Consider the following 21,350-nt stretch of genomic DNA (forward strand, 5'->3'; position numbering starts at 1 on the left):
TGTTCTTTCTTATAACAATATTTCCCACGGCTATTTAGTCTTCATTTCATGTTTAGAATTTGGATGCAGTTTGGATGGATTTGGCTCTTACCCCAGGCTTTCTACGACACAGCTTTCAGGTTCAGAAATATGTACTTATTCAACTAGTTCTTGAGAGAGTGTTTACGTGATCTCCTCCTAAAATTTTCTGATGTTTGATAAGCTTGTTTCCTTACCAGGTGACTGGCACCTTGTCTGGGCTTAGAATTTGGGGGCTTAGAACTTAGGACCATATTCCTTTTCTTCCTTTAAACCCTGCCTTGTCTTCTGGCAGTGAATTGTACGGCAGAAACATCAGAGTACTTTTTCTTCAGTGTAGATATTTACATACATTTTTGTTTATAACCAAAATGAAATAATTTTTATCAGAACTTGCCTTGACATTGCCTTCTTTGTTCCTCTTTTGTATTAGGAAAGATCTCTTCTTTCATGTTTCGAACACTGTTTCTGTCTTTTTTGTCTTTAATTTTTTGAGATGGAGTCTCACTCTGTTGCCCAGACTGGAGTGCAGTGACGTGATCTTGGCGCACTGCAACCTCCGCCTCCCGGGTTCAAGCAATTTTCCTGCCTCAACCTCCCGAGTAGCTGTGACTGTAGGCGCACACTGCCATGCCCGGCTAATTGTTTTTTGTATTTTAGTAGAGACGGAGTTTCACCATGTTGCCCAGGCTGGTCTCGAACTCCTGAGCACTGGCAATCCACCTGCCTCGGCCTCCCAAAGTGCTAGGATTACAGGCGTGAGCCATCGCACCCGGCCTCTGGTCTCTTCTTTAGGAGCACCAGTTATCCTATACTCCATCTCTTTTTCTTACTTCTGTGGTTTTCCTCAATCCTTTGTCTTTTGCTTCTACATTCTGCATTATTTTCTCTCAACGACTCTCCATCTTGCCAATCTGGGTTCCTTCAGTGATGAATCTGTTCTCCCTCCCTTCCTACCCATTTAAAAAATGTTGCAGTAGCATTGCCTGGCTTCTTACCATTTTTTCTTAGCTCTGCCTGTTCTTTTGTCGACCCAATCCATAGTTACAGGAGCTCATTTTTCATCCGTTTTCTTCTTTGGAGTCCTTGAACTTTGTCCCATGCCACTGAGAATAGAAAGTAGATTTGCCCCAAATTTTCATGTTTTATGGGTTCAGTTTACAGAAACATGGTCTTCATCTCTCTGCGCTGCTGTGTTCATTTCCTTGTCATTGGTTGCTAAGTTCTTGCTTCTCGCTCCCTTCTCACCATTGAATAGGATTCTATTTAGGATTTGTACTTGCCTTGGGCTGGCATGGATAGATTTTCCTTCATGATTCCTCACACTTTGCACTCTACCCTTATGTATTTGGGTAGCTTCAGAATCATCTTACTAGAACTCTAAGTGAGTATATATCTGGATGCATTTTGAGAGATTCAGAAGGATGCAAAACCAATAGAAAATATTGGTTACTTTAAAGTAAGATTGGAGGGAAATTCTATTGACCTTTAATTGAAAAACCGCTCTTAAAAGATGGGCAAACATTATGAATATCAGATAAAATGTATAAATGACTACTCTGCTATGTAAAAAGATGTTTGACCTTGCTGATAGCCAGTGAAGTGCAAATTAAAACCACACTGAGGCATCATCACTTGCACATCCGCTTGAAAAAGATTTACAATTTTATAGTGTCCAATATGGTAAAGATGTTGAGAAAGATGCACTATTTCAAGAATTTTTTTTTTTTTTTTTTTTTTTAAAGGGAACTTGGAGACTGGATCATGTAACTTAATTTTAGGCATTTACAACTCAGACTGAAATGGGCCTTTGGACAAAGTGGGTTAATTTAGTCTTTATGTATTTTGTTTTGGCTAAATAAATATTTCACATATGTTTAAGAAACCTTATAAACAAATTCAAGTACAGACTTTAGTTTGCATTAGGATTGCCTTCAGTTTTTCTGTACTTTTATGTTTTGCCTAAAATGTGATTTCTTCACTGCTTTATCAAGAGCTGGACCTGACCAATTACATCAACATTATAAAATAAATATACAGAGCTCGAGGGCTTCAAGTTCCTGTCAAGGTGACCTAGAAGCCCACATTGATGGTTCCTGCCATGAACTCTACTCTGGAGAAACCACAGAAATAGGAGAAAACATGGATTAGAGGAACTAACAAGGAACTGCTTGGAAGCCCCTGGAAGGGTCTCATGGTTGCTTTGAGCTGGAGTGTGTGTATATATGTGTACACACACTCATGTATGTTGGGGGCAGTAATGGATGGGACAAGCAAAGGCAATGGTGGGAGGGTGGGTTAGAGCAGCGATTTGCAATCCTGGTGCACGTTAGATATCATCTGAGAAGCTTTAAAAAGTATTCACACCAGATAACAGGGAAGTATAGGAGAATGTCCTCCTCCTTAGTTGATGTTGAATTACTAGCTGTCTGCAACTTATTTCCAAATGCTTCAACGAAACAAAACACCCCCTAACAGAGAATAAGAGAGAGAGAGAGGATGAGAGCAACTGTGGCAACTTTTGTTGAATCCAGGTGAAGACAGCAGTGATGTGCTCTGTCCTATTTTTTAAGACTGATTTGTTGGTTTGATTTTTGTTTTCAAAATACAGTGTTGAGAAAATCAATACTCACCTCCAACCCTTATCCCGGGTATTCTGATTTCGCTGGTCTGTGATGCAGTGGCATTTGAAAAATGTTCCAGATGTGAGTGTAATGCTGAACTAAGATTAAAACCCGCGGGGTTGGCAGGAAGCTTTTAAAAAGTTCTACTCTTGCTGCTTCTCCTGAAGTGTCTTGATACCATCTTTGACTTCCACTTCACTATAGAAATTGGAAGCAATAGTCCAAACCTCCAGTACCAGTAAACATGGGACAGCTGGGTGCTCTGCTGAGTGAGGAATTGATGCAAAATGAAATCTCAACCAGAGGAGTTGTTAGTTACAATGGCAACAAAGAGCAGTGGCTAACTGTTGTTTTGTGGTACTTGAGCTTCACTACCCAGAGGCTCATCCCTCTACTTAACTGACATTCATCCACAGGGACACAAATGACAGCCTGGCACTTGAGATTCCATTCATATGCTTTGCTAAACAAAGTAGTTGATTCCATTGTAGGAAAATGAATTCACAGGCCAAGATGCCTAGACACCTGAGAAATACCTCTCTTATTAAAAAAAAAAAAAAAAAAAGACAAACTGAATGCATTCCACCTGAAGCAGAATTATTGAGAGATGGCTTCAGAATTTAAAATAAACATTATAAAAATAATTAAGAAAATAAGAGATGATTTTAAGCATATAAAGAAAAAGTAAGAAATCATTGGCAAGAGCCAAGTGGAAATATTGAGTATGAAAAGTGTAATAGTTAAAGCAAAAAATACAAGAGACAGAATTAATACCAGGATGGAAACAGCTGAAGAACAAATTAATGTAATGGAGGACTAGGTAGAGGAATTATCCTGAGGCAGTAGGAAATGATGAAGAGGGAGAAAAATATATATTTTCAAAATGCTTTGAATTATGGAGGATAGAAGTAAAAGTGTTAATATTTTAAAAATGAAAACACTAAGAGAAGAAAAAAATGGAGAAGATGAAATATTTAAAGAAACAGTGAAGATTCAACTTCCTAAAATTGAAGACAAGAGTCTCTGGCTTAAAAAGTCCTATAGAACACCAAAGAAAATAGATAAAGAAAAACCTATACTTAGCTGGGTGTGGTGGCTCACACCTGTAATCCCAACACTTTGGGAGGCTGAGGCAGGAAGATTGCTTGCATCCAGGAGTTCAAAACCAGCCTGGGCAACATAGTGAGACTACTTCTCTACAAAAAATAAAAAAAAAACTAGCTGAATGTGGTGGTGTGCACCTGTAGTCCCAGCTACTTGAGGGGCCTGAAGCAGGAGAATTGTTTGAGCCTGGGAGGTTGAGCCTGCAGTAAGCCATGATCGTGCCACTGCACTCCAGCCTGGTGGATAGAGTGAGATTTTGTCTCAAAACAAAACAAAGCAAACCCCACAAAGAACTTGTACCCATATTAGAGTGAAACATAAGAACATCAAAGACAAATTCTAAATGTTTTTAAGTTGAAGCAGATCTCCAACAAACAAGAATCAGACCAACGTCAAGTGGGTACTACAAGTGATATGAAAAACACGGAAGACTACATAGAAATATAGTTAAGTTCAAGAAATAAATAAGGATAAATAAACTTGAGTATGGGTCTTAAATTAAGGGCAACTGACACAAGGCCCAAAGCAAAATATATAACTTTTGAACCAGCAAAAGGAAATTCTCCCTACCCAAAAGAAAGTTGGATAGAAGGAAAAAAGAAAAAGAAATTCCTATAAGTGTAAATTGTGAAATACATTATAATGTAACAATAATAATAATACATGAAAATGGATTAAATTCGCTAATTAAATTCACAGACATCTCAGAGTAGATGTTTTAAAAGAAAGAGACAACATTGTGTATTTAAAATAAGAAATAAGCAATACAAAAAGGCAAAGAAAGTTGAAAAATCAGACTGGATTCCAGGCAAATATGAAAATATTGATAGTCTGGCAATTTCAACATGCGACAAAATAGCATTTAATGCCTAAACATCGTAATGAACAAAGCAAGAAGTTATATAGTAATAAAAGGAACAATATAACAAAAAACCCAATACAAATATATATGCACCTAAAAATATATCAAGCAACAATCGACAGAGTCACAGGGAGAGGATGATAATTCATTATTTGCAGTTGAATCTTTTATTGTATTCCTCCCAGGAATGGACAGATTAGGTCGTCTAAAAATGATCAGAAATATTTTAAAAAATATTCTCTTTGCTCCCAGTGTTCTGAAATTTCATGATGATATGTTTCAGCATGGGTCTATTTTTGTCCATCTTACTTGGTACTCATGGGCCTTTTCAATCTGGCAATTCTTGTCCTTCTCTTAGGGACATGTTTTATTGTTGCTTTATTGCTGATGTACTCCCCTGTTTGTTCTCTCTGGAACTCCTTTTATTTGGATGGCATCTTCTGGATGGTTTCTCTAGTTTTTTTTTTTTTTTAATCTTTTCTTTCCTATTATCTGTATCTTTGTCTTTTTGATCTACTTTCTGGGAGATTTCCTCATCTATAGCTTCCAAGCCTGCTGCGGACTTTAAATTTTTTCTATCGTATTTTTAACTTTATGAGCACTTTTTTGGTTTCAGAATGTTGCTTTTCTTAAAATAGAATCCTGTTCCTATTTCATGTTTGCAATACTTCATCCCTTTGAGGGAACTAATACTTTTTAAAAAAGAGATTTTCTTCTTTCTGGATAATTTCTGTTTCTCTAAATACCCCTGTTCTGGTTTTTTTGCTGCTGTAAAAAATTAAAACAATATGTGTATTATCTTATAGTTCTGTAGGTTAGATGTTCAATATGGGTTTCACTGAACTGATATCACGGTGTTGGAAGGATCCTGTTTCTTTCTGGAGGTTCTAGGGCTAGTCTATTTCCTTGACTTTTTCAGCTTTCAGAGATCAGTCACATTTCTTAACTCATAGCCCGTTTCCTCACATCTCGCTGTCTCTTTTCTAGTTGCCACATCTCCCTCTGACCATGGCAAAGAAAAGTTATTGGCTTTTAAGGACACTTGTGATTTGATGGGGCTCACCAGGATAATCCAGAATAATCTCCTCATCTCAAAATCAGATCATTAACAACTTTAATTCCATTTGCAACCTTAAATCTGCAAAAGTGCCATGTAACATAATACATTCCCTGGTTCTGGGGATTCGAACATGCACATTTTGGGAGGCCATTTTTCTACCTACCATACCCCATCTCTATAACCTCTCTCTTTTTTTGTTTAGTTTTCTCTGATTTTCACTTTGGAGGTTTTCCTCACATGTCTGGTAATCTCTAGCTATCTGCACATACTTAGAATGAGAGATTAAAAAGTTTATTGGAAGTTCTGAAAACATGAGTGGAGCTCATTGGTTGTATAATTGTGGATTATTTGACAGACTATTTCCCTGGGCAACCCCCACGTCAGTATCTCAGGGTCTTTCTTGTTGGGCTGGTCAATTCCCCAGAGAAGACTTGTACAGTCTCCTCCCTAGACGCAGAAGGCCTGGCCACCTGAGTCACACTATCTGAGCAGGTGAAGAGTCCTAAGAATTTCAAGATCCAGGATGTGTGTGTTTAGACTTAATAATTCTCTTGTGTCTGTCAATTATACCTGTCATCCTTCTTGCAAAAACTAGACATTCAGTCATCTGCCTGGGTGTAAAGATTCAGGGGGAAAATGGGGCAGGGGAGTCCAAATGTCTCTTAAACAGACTTTCAACAACTCTTGAATTATTAGTCAAATATTCACCTTTACTTCCAGAGATCCTGGATAGCAATTGCTGAGTGATTGGGGGACTCTTTAGTATAAACTAGATTGGTTCTTGGATTTACCCTCCATTGGCTTATAACTCAACTTTCTCAGTCCTCAGCTTGTCTGTCTGCTTTCCAGTCTCCAAAATTTTGATGTTGCCTTTTCCCCATTGGTCCTTGTAAACAGATGCCTTATTGGTTGTTGTTAAAACCCTGTATTGTTGCTTTAATGGCATTTCCAAAGAAAGTAGAGCTCAAAGCTTGGGTTCAATTCATTATTTTTTTAACTGGAAGTTGGTACATTATTCCATATTTGTTGAACCCACTGTGCAACATGAGCCACGGAAGTGCTGTGTCCCGCTGTGGATGCCTCTTCTGACTGATATATTTCTCTTTTTTTGGGGCGGACCAACCATATCAAAGAAAAGTCAAACTAAAGGAAAAGCTCATAACCATAGGCTTTCTGTGTTGAAGGTTGCTATGACTTTTAATGGCAAAACCCACTATTATGTTTGCACCAACTTAATAATATTCCCAACCCAACAGGTATTTGTTGAAGATATTGGTCTATAGCTCTGAAAATAGTTCCCAAATGATATTTCCCAGCCTCTCTGATTCTGCCTTTGCCTTCCTGACATCCATGTGTGTGCTCACTTGTGTGTGCTTGCACACACACACACACATGCACACACACACACACACACACACACACACATTTGCTTCCTTGTTTGGAGTGTACCCTTATCAGTATTAAGAATCTGACTCAGAACGATGGGGAGGGCTTTGATCTTCTTGTTCAACTATTACCATGGCTCAGAATGCTGTCTATGTCAGGAGATGAGACCCTGATTTTTTTCATGGCCCATCCATGTCTTTCCCTCATGCCACCAAATTGAAGATAATGCTATAATTTTGCATTTAGTTTTAAAACTGTAGGAATATCCAGCACTATATATGTTTAAATACAGGATAACCCAGAACATAAAACACCTCCATTCCTTTTCTAGTTGAGAATAATCTCCAGAATTTTGGCCAATTTAAGTATAAATAACCTTTAGAACCTTATTGAAATTGATGTTTACTTATAAATTTGATTGGAGTAGTTTCATTATGTATACAATTTAAAATTATATATTATAAAAGTAATTTAATTACTGCTTTTTTCCTACTCATATGATAATAAAGTTGTAAGAAACAATTTTATTCAAACTCCTTACTGGCGTCTTGGACATTAGTGTCTCTGTCGTCAGTAGAGCCATTTTTAAAAATCGTCCAACACAGTTTTCCACAGTACATTGTCTTCATTTCCATTTGAGGCATTGTGACACATTTATGTTTGTATCTATATGTTTACTCCCACGGAAACTTCTATCCCAAGCCACAATAGCTTATTACGTGGGGACAGATTTTTGGTTGTTTAATTTGTCCCGATGATGTGTGTGCATGATTTCCACAGACAACCATTTTCTCTATTGATTTTCAAGTGAGCTTTAGAAGGATTGTTTACAAAGACATTTGACACTTGCAATTGTGAGGTGATACCTTTAGCAATAATTACTAAATCTGTGTCAAATTTCTTTGCCTTCCTTATTTACTGATTCTGTCAGGTGACATCTCTAATCATTGCAAACCAGTATTGATTGAGGTCATTTCAGGCTGATGTTTCTTTGCCAAACAAGATTTTTGTTCAAAATAAAGAATTTGAGCCTGGGCATGGTGGCTCATGTCTGTAATCCCAGCACTGTGGGAGGCTGAGGTGGATGGATCACCTGAGGCCAGGAGTTAGAGACCAGCCTGGGCCACATGGTGAAACCCTATCTCTACTAAAAATACAAAAATTAGCTAGACGTGGTGGTGGGTTCCTGTAATCTCAGCTACATGGGAGGCTGAGGCATGAGAATCACTTGAATCCGGGAGGCAGAGGTTGCAGCGAGCTGAGATTGTGCCACTGCACTCCAGCCTGGGCAACAAAGCAAGACACCATCTCAAAAAAAAAAAAAAAAAAAAAAATTTGAACGTACATTTCCATAATAGTGCCTTTCCAAATTGGTCTTCTTGTTCAGCCTTATCATCATGGCTCAGAATGCTATGTGTGTAGGGAGATGGGTCCTTGATTTTTTTCATGACCTGTCCATGTCTTTTCCCTCATGCCTCTTCTTGTAGATTACCCAGTCTCAGGTATTCTTTTACAGTAACACTAAATGGACTAAGACACTTTCTCTTCAGACATCCACAGGACTCTTTTCCATAATATGAGAGATTTTTTAAGGACGTAAATTTAGAGTAATTCTTTTCTGAGAGTTAATTTTTCTTTTTCTTTTTTTTTTTTTGAGACGGAGTCTCACTCTGTTGCCCAGGCTGGAGTGCAGTGGCCGGATCTCAGCTCACTGCAAGCTCCGCCTCCCAGGTTTACGCCATTCTCCTGCCTCAGCCTCCCAAGTAGCTGAGACTACAGGCGCCCGCCACCTCACCCGGCTAGTTTTTTGTATTTTTTTAGTAGAGACGGGGTTTCACCGTGTTCGCCAGGATGGTCTCGATCTCCTGACATCGTGATCCACCCGTGTCGGCCTCCCAAAGTGCTAGGATTACAGGCTTGAGCCACCGCACCCGGCCTCTGAGTTAATTTTTAGAAATTATTATATTTGGAGTAGATTCCACACTCAGTTGGTTTTATTGCTTACTGTTGATCCTCTTTTATCATGATCTTCTCATTTCTGGATCCAACACTTTAATCTAATAGCCAATGGGATTTAAGTGCCATGATTTTAAACGTCATCTACACACTGATGGTGCTCAGTGTTGTACTTCCAGTCTTGACATTTTCCTTGATCTTCAGTTTATATATTCATCTGTCAACTCAACACCTCCTAAGCCTAAACCTAAATTGATGTTTAATAGACATCTCAAACTTAAAATGTCCAATACAGAATTAGTTCTCCAAGAGTTGGATTTTATAAAGCCAGGATGTCCCTTGGGTTTAGTCTCTTTGCATGTATCCACTGCCCATTTGGCCTTCTCCACCATGTTATACTGCAGACCAGTAGCCCTCACCTTGGGTCATACCCTTGAACTTCCCAGCTTGCAGAACTGTGAGCTAAATAAACCTCTCCTTTATAAATTACCCAGTCTCAGGTATTCTGTTACAGCAACAACACTAAATAGACTAAGACACCCTCCCTTCAGATATCCACAGGACTCTCTCCATCATTTAATTCAGGTGTCTCTTAAGATTTTATCTTCCCAACTGCAGTATCACCCCACTGACACACACTAATCACTGTGTAACCCTTCATTCTGTGTTCTTTTTCTTTATAAAACTTACCATTCCATGCCACTGCATTTACTATAATTTAAATATTTATTATTTACATTATACTCACTTGTTTATTTTCTGTTTTTCCACCAGAATGTGGGCTTCATTAAGGCTAAAACTTTGTTTTGTTCATGATTTATTCTCAGTTCCTAGCACCAAGTCTGTGTTCAATAAATATTTGTTAAATGAATTAATGAATGAACAAACAGTTTTCCACATGATGGATCACATATTTAGTTCTCCTTTCATCCTTTTTCTTTTACCCACTGCATTCCTGCTTTCCCTTTTATAATTTTCATCCTTCTTTTATCACTGCATTCCTGACATCTTATCAACATCGATGACTTGATATGCATTTGTTTTGCTGCAGTACTTAATTACTATTGGCACAGTCCAAAATTCTGTCATAGCATTGTTTATTTCTTATATTATTAGTTTCTCACAGTAAAAAAAAATCTCAGCCAGGCTTCTGTTCATCCCATTCTTCTGCATTATTATTTCTTCTCTCATCTTACATTTCATAGGCTCTACATTTTCTTGAATTTCATTGGGAACTTAAACTTTTCTTTTAGCAAGTGATTTTCTTCAGAAGACCTTTTCTTTTGCTTCCTTGTGGAGTGTTTAACATCCACAGAGAACCCCAAAGTGAAGAATGGGAGATGTGTTGGTCTGAGGCATTTAAGGAAATCTCTCTTTAATCATTAGTAGCTAAGCTAAGCAAGCAGAGACTTCAGTTACAACATGTGACAAAGAATATAGACTTTACAGAATAATTCCAAAGGCCACTGAAAAAAAAAAAGCAGCAGCAAAAACAAATAATAATAACAAACTCTGGAGAGGGGGAGAATCTGATTTCCAGAGTTACCATATTATATTATTTTAAAGGTCAACTTTTTCAACAAAAAATATAAGTTATGCAAAGAAATCAGAAAGTATGGCCCATAAACAGGAAAAAGGGGCAAAAACAAGAGAAACTACACTAAGGAACCTCAAATGTTAGATTTATTAGACAAAGGCTTTAAATTAGCTATTTAAAATATGCTTAAAGAACTAAGGAAATTATGTCTAAGGAACTAAAGAAAAGTTTAAAAATGTTGTCTCATGAAATATAGAATATCAATAAAGTGAAGTTATTAAAACAAAAATTATGGAGTTGAAAGTACGGTAACTTAAATGAAACGTTCACTTAGAGGAGCTCAACAAAACAGTTTAACAGGCAGATGAAAAAGAAGTCAGCAAACCTGATGATAGGTCAAATGATATAATCTGTCCAAGGAAGAGAAAGATAAAAAGAATGAAGAAAAATGAAGAGTCTCAAAGACCTATCAAGCATACCGAGATATACCAACAATTCAAAAATATGCATAATGGGAGTGCTAGAAGAGAAGATAGAGTGGCAGAAAGAATATTTGAGAGAAAAAGGATGACTAAAACTTCCCAAATTTGATGAGAAACATTCATCTACACATTCAAGAATCTCAACAAACTCCAACTAGGATAAACTAAGAAAGATCCTTACCTAGACACATCATAATTTAACTATTAAGAGGCAAAGACAAAGAGAATATCTTCAGAGTATCAAGAGGGAAGTGACTCACTATGTATAAGAGATCCTTAATAAGATTGTCAGCTGACTTTTCATCAGAAACCATAGATGTCAGAAGACAGTGGAATGGTTAGTCAGAGCCCTGAAAGACAAACTGTCAACCAAGAATTTTACATCCAACAAAACTATCTTTTAAAAATGAAGGAGACATTAAGACATTCCCAGAAAGATAAAAATGGAGGCAGTTTGTCAGGTATTTCAGCCTGAAGGACTGAACATTCATTAGTATTTCTCTACAAGAAATACGAACAAAATTCAGCTTTTCTACAAGAAATACTAACAAATGAATGTTCAGTCCTTCAGGCTGAAGTGATAGGATAATAGGAAGTAACTCAGATCCACCTAAAGAAATAAAGGTAACTACATAGGTAAATACAAAGGGAAAAATAAATACAAAAGGAAAAATAAATTTATTTTTTCTATGTAACTCTTTTTTTCCTCTTATTTGTTTTAAAGGACAGTGATATGAAGCAAAAATTATGAGTCTATGTTGATGGTCATACAACATATAAAGATGTAATCTGTATGACAAAAACAGTACAAAAGTTGGGGAGGGAATGAAGCTATATTGGAGAAAGGTTTATGTATACAATTGAAATGAAGATAATATTAATCCAAATTAGGTTGTTATAAATTAAGATGCTAATTATAATCTCCAGGGCAAACACTAAGAAAATAACTAAAAATATATAATGAAAGAAATGACAAAGGAATACTAGAAAATATCTAGTACAAAAGAAGGTAATCGTGGAGGACTAGAAGAAATAAAAAACACGTATAAAAACAAACATCAGCAGGGCAGACATAAAGCCTACTTTATCAGCAATTACATGAAATTACTCTACATAATCAAAATATAAAACTTTTATGTTTCATTGGATACCATTGAGAAAAGTGCAGAATGAGAGAAAAGTTCAAATTATATATCTAATAAGGGACTTGTATCTAGAATATATAAAGAACTCCTACAGTTTAACAATACCTAGACAAATAACCCAATTAAAACATTGTGCAAAAGATCTGAATATACATATCTCCAAAGAAGATGTACAAATGACAGTAAGCACATAAAAAGAGGCCAAATGTCATTAGCCAGCAGGGAGGGTAGTGCAAATTAAATCAACAATGAGTACATTTTTTGTTTTTGTTCTTTTTAAGAGATGGGGTCTCACTATGGCTACTCACAGGCACATTCATGGCATACTGTAGCTTCAAACTCCTGGGCTCAAGTGATGCTCCCACCTTAGCCTCTCAAGGATCTGGGACTACAGGCATGCACCACTGCACCCAGCTTAAAACAATGAGATAGTACTTCAGACCCACTAGAATGGCTATGATAAAAATGTTGGACAACAGTAAAGGTTGGTGAGGATGTAGAGAAATTGGGGCATGCCTACAGTGATGGTGGGAATGTAAAAAGGAGCAAGTTGCTTTCAAAAATTCTGGCAGTTCCTCATAAAGTCAGACATACAGTTACCACATGAACCAGCAATTCCATTCATAGGTATATGACCCCCAGAATTGAAAATCTATGTTCACACAAAAACTTACACAGAAATGTTCATAGCAGCTTTATTCATAATAGCCAAAAAGTAGAAAGAACCCAAATGTCCATTAGCTGACTAATGGATAAGCAAGACATGGTATATCCATACAATGAAATATTAGTCAGCCTTAAAAAGGGATGAACTACTGATGCATACAAAACATGGATGAACCTTGAAAACATTTTGTTAAATGAAAGAAGTCAGACACAAAGAGTCATGTATTATATGATTCCATTTATGTGAAATGTCTGGAAAAGGCATATCCATAGAGACAGAAAGAAGATTAGTGGTTGCCAGGGGCTTGGAGAAGGGGTAGTGCAGAGTGGTTGCTAATGGTTACAGAGTTTCTTTTTAGAGTGCTGAAAATGTTCTGGAATTTGATAGTGGTGACTGTTGAACTACTCTGTGGATATATGAAAAACCACTGAATTGCAGTTTAAGGGGTAAATATTATAGTGTGTGAATTGTATCTCAGTTTTAAAAATGGGATGGAGTTGTGCCTAGACCTCTAATGTGCAAGGGACTTCCTACTATGTCCTACCTCTATCACCTGGACATGTCTAAGTGGCTCTCCTGTCATCACCTTGACCCCTCTTTGTCCCTGTATTAGTCAGGGTTCTTCAGAGAAACAGAACCAATAGGATATCAACATCAATATTGGCATTGACACCAGTATCTATATTGACAAAAATATTGATATATAGAGAGATGTAGACACATAGAAAGACCAGGTGTTCACCCCACAAGCTCCTTCCTGTCCCCTTTGGGAGCTCTATTCTTTATATTCCCAGTAACTAGTTAGGATTCCATGACTAGAATCATCACTCCTATTCCCTTCTTGTTATTAGGTTAATGAGGGGATACATATTGAGCCCAGAAGTTGGCCAGTCCAGGGCCTGTGGATGTCCTGGTGAGGGTGACTGGCTGACAGCTCCTGAAATGGAGAAGATGAGAATTGATGGTTCTTTGAACAGTTCATGACTCCTGAGACCCTAACCTCTATGCATTGACTGGCATATGCTCAGCTTTTTTAGAGACTAGAATTAAAAATCTAATTTTTTTTTTTTTTTTTTTTTTTTTTTGAGGCGGAGTCTCGCTCTGTCGCCCAGACTGGAGTGCAGTGGCTCAATCTCCGCTCACTGCAAGCTCCGCCTCCCGGGTTCACGCCATTCTCCTGCCTCAGCCTCCTGAGTAGCTGGGACTACAGGCGCCCGCCACCTCGCCCGGCTAGTTTTTTTGTATTTTTAGTAGAGACGGGGTTTCACCATGTTAGCCAGGATGGTCTCGATCTCCTGACCTCGTGATCCGCCCGTCTCGGCCTCCCAAAGTGCTGGGATTACAGGCTTGAGCCACCGCGCCCGGCCAAAAATCTAATATTATTATAGTTCTGCTCAAAACCTTCACTGACTCCCCATTGCATTCTAAATAAGGGCCTAAGTTTAGTCTAACATTCCCTTTTCTAGAATATGATCCCAATCCACCTGTCTAGTCTCCTGTGCAATATTCCCTCAGTTCCTGTCATTCTTCTGCAGGACACTTGACCAAACATTCCAGAAAACCTGGTGTCTCCCTCATGCATTGAACATGCCATTCGGCACAATGCCATTGAGGAACTGGACTTGGGATACAGGGAGACCTGGTCAGGAAGTCCAGCTCTGCCAAAGACTAGCTGGCTAACCTTGGGAAAGTTACTCTACCTTCTGCTTAGTTTCCTCATTTGTCAAAATGAGGAATGAGTCTACCTGTCTCAGTCAGTGGTCACAAGGTGTAAGCGACGTACAGTATGTGAAGGGCCTTAGAGAACTAATTTAGCCTAGTCTAGCTTCCCCTTCCTGGGGGAAGAGGACCCCTCTCCTACTCCCTCCCTTTGGTTCTGTGGGCGGCCAGTCATTGCCACTTTTACTTCTCTGGACACACAGGTGAGGAAGTGGAACTCTTTGGGAACTTTCAAGTTGGAGTTAAAGAAGGATTGCTTCCTCAGGATGGAAGAGCCTGGAAGATGTGAAGTAGGGAGGCAGTGGTGCCCATGTGGCCCAGAAAGCCAGTGTGTAAGCAGGAAGAGAACCCAGGTGGCATTCAATTTTGTGGTTCTGGTTATTTCTGCAGCCAGCTGCAGCGCTTTCCACATTAAGCAAACTCACCCATTGATTACCTTTTCACCCAAACTGGATTAAGACAGACTTCTGATCCTTGCATGACTGAGGAACTCAGGAGTCAGGGATTGGGGGACCCTTCCCAGACTCCTCCTTGCTCCAGGTTTATGTTCTTATTCTCCAGTCTTACCTTTCCCATGAGATCTGAGGCTCTGTCTAGGCAGGGAAATAGTCATTTGACTTGCTCCTCCCTGTGAGCCAGCCTGGGGTTCAATCAGTGTTTGGGCTTAACCCTTGAGGCTCAGGCAGCATCAGCAGGGCAGTGAGAGCCTTTGCTCAGGGAGTGGAGGTACTTAGAAAACTTTGAGATGGGTGCCAGGACTTCTGCCAGCTTCCAAAGGAAAGAACTAAGTTTGGACTTCTATGAATCTCAATGGCTAAACCACCTTCATTTCCACTCAGACCCACCAAATCCAAGTTTCTAGAATCGAGACCTGAGAATCTGCATGTTTTTTAAGATCCGGGTGATTCTCATGTACCTAAACTTGAAGATCTCTGGGCTGAGTCTTTTGTGAAGCCCTGAGTTCATAGTTCTACTTCTTCAGATTCCTGAGTACAGCAGTTTGGGGACAGTTATAACCACAACAAGCCAGCAAGCTAGTTTCTTATGCTAATGGTCACACAGATCTCATAATTACATGGAGGACACAAGTGTCTCATAATTAGCGTCTGCTGTTCTGTTCCTGGGGGGCAATTGTTCTGCAACAATGGCCAGGCTCAGGGCTGGACCACCAGCGTCCCTCAGCTCACTCCCCTCCACCACATTCCAGTCTCATGAGACAAGAGCCCCTAGTTCTCAGGACTTTAACCCTCTCCTGCCAGGACCCCCCAGGGCCAGTGCTGAGGTGGGGGAGGATTGGGATCATATTCTAGAAAAGGGAATGTTAGACTAAACTTAGGCTCTTATTTAGAATGCAATGGGAGTCGATGAAGGTTTTGAGCATAATTGTAATAATATTAGATTTTTAATTCTAGTCTCTTAAAAAACTGATCTGATGCCGGGCATCCAGGGGGAAGTGGGAGAAAGAAATGTGGAATGACTGAGTACTGGGGGCAGCTAGCACTTTGCATTTAAGGCTGTGTTTCTCACTCAGACCTAATGAAGCATAACTTATGGGGTTGAGGTGCAGGAACCCCCCTGGGAATTCTGATTTTACTAGGATTTGAGACTCACTGACCAAATCTTTACCTTTTTCAGGGGGACAAGTTGGCTAAAAGGGCAGGAGGACTTACTACTGACATGCATCTGCCACTCCAACCATCACAATAGCCTCCCACCTTCTCAGTGGGATAGACCCACTAAGAGTGACCCAGCAGCAGGAGGCAGCAGGAGGTGGTGACAACACACATCTGGCCCTAAAACTTGGGTCACATCCTGGCTGCCATTCACTAGCTATGTGATTTTAGGAAAGTGGATTTACCTCTGAGCTACAGATTCTTTATCTATAAAATGAAGACAAGAACACCATCCTTAGTATTTGGGTATTTAGATCGTTTCCTTTTTTATTTTTATTTTTATTTTTAATTTTGTTTTGGGACGGAGTCTCGCTCTGTCTCCCAGGCTGGAGTGCAGTGGTGCCATCTTGGCTCACTGCAAGCTCCGCCACCTGAGTTCCAGGTTCACGCCATTCTCCTGCCTCAGCTTCCCGAGTAGCTGGGACTACAGGTGCCCGCCAGCACACCCGGCTAATTTTCTGTATTTTTAGTAGAGACGGGGTTTCACCTGTTTCCATTTTTTAAAATTTCTTTTACCATATTCTTGGCATTACGAGTTTAGCATTCAAGGTTCTGACCAACAGGTGATCACAGGGGTGTTCATGGAAACCCCTGGGAGAAGCTTTTACAAAATAAAGAACGGAGTCTATGGAGCTGGAATTTGAAAGGACATGACTCAGGAATGGAGTATTTGGAGAAGGTTCTTCAGGTCTTCCTAATGCACACTTTTATCTTTTATTTTTAAAAATTATTTATTATTTATTATTTTTTTTTAGAGACAGGGCCTCACTCTGTTGCCTGGGCTAGAGTGCAATGGTGCAATCACAGCTCACTGCAGCGTCGACCTCCCAGACTCAAGTGATCCTCCCGCGTCAGCCTCCCAAGTAACTAAGTCTACAGGCATGTACTAGCATGCCAAACTTATTTTTTAAACATTATTTTTGTAGAGACTGGGTGATATGATTTGGCTGTGTCCCTGCCTAAATTTCAACTTGAATTGTATCTCCCAGAATTCCTATGTGTTGTGGGAGGGACCCAGGAGGAGGTAATATAATCGTGGGGGCTGGTCTTTCCCCTGCTATTCTCGTGATAGTGAGTAAGTCTCACGAGATCTGATGGGTTTATCAGGAGTTTCCACGTTTGCTTCTTCCTTATTTTTCTCTTGCTGCCACTATGTAAGAAGTGCCTTTAGCCTCCCTCCATGATTTTGAGGTCTTCCTAGCCAAGCAGAAACGCAAGTCCAATGAAACCTCTTTTTCTTCCCAATTTCGGGTATGTCTTCATCAGCAGTGTGAAAACGAACTAATAGAGTGGGTTTTGCTCTGTTGCCCAGGCTGGCCTCAAACTGTCCTCAACTGATCCTCCTGCCTCGGCCTCCCAAACTGCTGGGATTACTGTTGTGAGCCACCACACCTGGCCCCCTAATGCATACTTTTATTCAAACTCATCTGTGAGAGGCCTGGAAGGACTTTGACATGGAAAAAAAAATGTGATTTTGCAGAGGCATTGATTTAAATTGTGTACACTGATATGTTAGAGCAAGTTAGTTAGCAGGGAGTGAGCCTAGACAAGAACCCAGCATAGACCTGTCTGTCTCCTTTCTAAGATTTCCAAAGGGCTAAACACTTTACTTATTATCTTATTTAATCCTAAATTTGTATTGCTGCTCTGGGCTACTAGACCAGGTCCCTAGACCCATATATCCAGCTACCTACCTGATCTCTCTGCTTGGATGGGAATAAACACCTCCACTGTGGCTGGTCCCAACTGAACTTCCGATTTCCCCCTAAACCTGCTCCAGTCTCAACCTCAATGGCAACTTATTTAATGACAACTAAATTCTTATGATTTCTCAGGCATTTTGAATGTATCCTTAAATATTCCCTTTCTGTCACACCCTACAACCAATTCTTGAGCAAATTCCACTGACTCTACCTTTGCAAAACATCTGGAATCCAAAAAGTTCTCATCATACTCATGGCAACCCCTGTATCCTAACGTACTTTCACCTCTCTCCTGAATAATTGCCATTGTATTAAGGCAATGTCTCTGATGCTTGTGTTTTTTTTTTTTTTTTTTTTTTTTAAGAGATGAAGTCTTGCTCTGTTGCCAGGCTGGATTGCAGTGGTGTAATCTCGGCTCACTGCAACCTCTGCCTCCCAGGTTCAAGCGATTCTCCTGCCTCAGCCTCCCAAGTAGCTGGGACTACAGGCATGTGCCATCATGCCCAGCTAATTTTTGTATTTTTAGTAGAGATGGAGTTTCACCATGTTGAACAGAATGGTCTCAATCTCTTGATCTCGTGATCCACCCACATCGGCCTCCTAAAGTGCTGGGATTACAGGCATGAGCAACCTCGCCTGGCCTTTTTCTTTTATTTTAATTTATTTTTTGAGACAGTGTCTTACTCTGTTGCCCAGGCTGGAGTGCAGTGGTGAAATCTCAGCTCACTGCAACCTTCACCTCCTGGGTTCAAGCAGTTCTCCCACCTCAGCCTCCGGAGTAGCTGGGATTGCAGGCCTGCGCCACCATGCCTGGCTAATTTTTGTATTTTTAGTAGAGATGGGGCTTCACCATGTTGGCCAGGCTGGTTTCAAACTCCTGACCTCAAGTGATCTGCTCACCTCGCCCTCCCAAAGTGCTGGGATTACAGGCTTGAACCACCATACCTGGCCTAGACAAGAGGCCTTTTTATCCTAGTCTCCCAAATTTCTCCCAGCTATGCCATGCCAACTCTGTAGGAATCCAGGCAATTCTAGACAATGTGGACCTGAAAAGGAACTGAATCCTCCGTGACTTTTTTGCTCATTGTTTCCACTTGTGAGGAATCCTAAGGAGAAAAATGGAAGAATCATTTGCACAAAGATATTTATCTCTAGGCTGGGCACGGTGGCTCATGCTTGTAATCCAAGCACTTTGGGAGACTGAGGTGGGCGGATCACGAGGTCAGGAGATCGAGACCATCCTGGCCAACATGGTGAAACTCCATCTCTACTAAAAATACAAAAATTAGCGGGGCGTGGTGGCACATGCCTGTAATCCTGGCTACTCGGAAGGCTGAGGCAGGAGAATCGCTTGAACAAGGGAATTGGAGATTGCAGTGAGCCAAGATCGCACCACTGCACTCCGCCTGATGACAGAGCGAGACTCCGTCACACACACACACACACACACACACACACACGCACACAAAGGATATTTATCTCTTAATTGCTGGTGATGGTTTATTCAGTAGAATCCTTGGAATTACAAATCTGAGCTCCGGAGCCCAATGTTAAGAGGTCTGGGAGAAGAGGCCGGGTGCTGTGGCTCACACCTGTAATCCCAGCACTTTGGGAGGCGGAGTTGGGCAGATCACCTGAGGTCAGAAGTTTGAGACCAGCCTGGCCAACATGGTGAAACCCCCGTCTCAACTAAGAATACAAAATAAATTAGCCTGGCTGGTGGTGCATGCCTGTAATCCCAGGTTGAGGCAGGAGAATCGCTTGAACTTGGGGGTTGTGGGGGCGGAGGTTGCAGTGAGCCAAGATTGCATCACTGCACTCCAACCTGGGTGACAGAGTGAGACTCCATCTCAAAACAAAACCAAACATAACAAGAGGTCTGGGAAAAGAGAAAGAACCAGTAAAAGACCCCAAAAAGAAGTGAGCTGGGAGGTAGGAGGAAACCGGGAACAGGAACATGTGATGTCCTGGAAGGCAAATAAAAACGTGCCTCGAGGCAGATTCCTAGAAATAAGATCAGGAATGGGTCTACTAGCAAAAAAACCAATGAATCTCCACTGAAGGATATGAAATAGGACTTCAATAAATGAAGACACATCTTTGATAGGAAATTTTAGTATAGTAAGGATGTCTGTTCTTCTTAGATGAGTCTTTAACTCAATTTAATTCCAGTAAAAACACCCTACTCAAACTGATAGGAACTTAACGAAGTTATTATAAATCTGGGAAAATTGGTAAAAAAAGAATAGAATTGAATTTCCTGAAAAGGAAGCATAATAAGTGGAACTTGTCCTACCTGTTTACCAAAACATATTATAAAGGTAAATTAATGGAAACCAAACCACAGGCGCATGGCATGATGAATAAGGGGGCCACTGAGTGCAGACTCAGGCTCCAGCATCATGGCTGTTCAGTGGATAATGAAATTGACCACTTCATATTTAGGGAGGAAATAATCAATTACTTATTAATTTTTGTTTAAATTAGCTAGTCATTTAGATTAAAAAAAAAAAAAAAAAAAACTAGAAACTGTCCCTGAGTCTTACTCCAAAAGAGACTTCAGAAAAATGGAAGATAAAAAGAAAAAAAAATCCATACAGTATAAAAGAGAACACAACAGAATGGTTTAGTAATCTTTAGAAAAATAAAGATTTACAGATTTAATTACACAAAATAAAAAACTTCTATAGAGCAAAATGAATGATAAAACTAAAAGATAAACAATACTGTGAAATAAAAAAAAACTTTTAAACATATATGAGAGAAATGGTTAATATCATTAATGTTAACTTTGGGGTAGGAGTAAAGTTGGGAGCTAAATACATACTTTGGTAAGGAGAGGAAGAGCCTTAAACTCTGTCCATCAATTCCTTCCTGCAGATATAGGCTCCCTGCACCTGCACCAGATCAGGCCACTTCCAGGTGGGCAGGCTGGGCCAGGTTCCTAAGTACTTAGGGCTGAAAGCCCCATGTACTCCTCTCCTCCATCCTGGTGGCCCACCTGGACCCTCCTGTCCCTCCTCTGCACCAGGTGTGATGGTATGGGACAGGAGTCACCAGAGATCTCTTCTCTCAGAAAGCAAGACCAGGCTGGCATCCAAGCTAAAGGCAGGGGCTAGGAGTGCTGGGCGGAGGGATGGAGTGGGTTCTGGGTCAGAGGATTGGTGGGAGGAGAGAGGAAGGCTGTGCGCAGCAGCAGGGAGGGGAGGTGAGGAGGGAGAAAAGCAGAGAAGGGAGCCCATGCAGCTAGAACGGGGGCGGCAGTCGAGGGCAGCAGAGGTGGGACAACTGAGGTGGGGGGGGTTGTCCCTGCAGGCCCCAGAGCTGCCACTTCGCCTCTCCCAGTCATCCAATTTGCAATGAGTTCCCTTTACTACATGGAAAGTATCCTCCTGAACTTGTTTGCAGGAAACA

The 21,350-nt window shown here is 40.2% G+C and overlaps 1 long non-coding RNA gene across 1 annotated transcript; it reads left to right on the plus strand.

Moving 5' to 3' along the window:
• Window positions 1-15,761: 15,761 nt before the first annotated feature.
• On the plus strand, window positions 15,762-16,464 carry LOC104678882. Its single transcript, XR_750247.2, has 2 exons — window positions 15,762-15,842; window positions 16,196-16,464. It is a non-coding gene; the product is annotated as an uncharacterized LOC104678882 (long non-coding RNA).
• Window positions 16,465-21,350: the final 4,886 nt, after the last annotated feature.

The sequence above is a fragment of the Rhinopithecus roxellana genome, chromosome 13 (genome assembly GCF_007565055.1).
Source record: "Rhinopithecus roxellana isolate Shanxi Qingling chromosome 13, ASM756505v1, whole genome shotgun sequence".
In the NCBI taxonomy this organism is placed as follows: Eukaryota; Metazoa; Chordata; class Mammalia; order Primates; family Cercopithecidae; genus Rhinopithecus; species Rhinopithecus roxellana.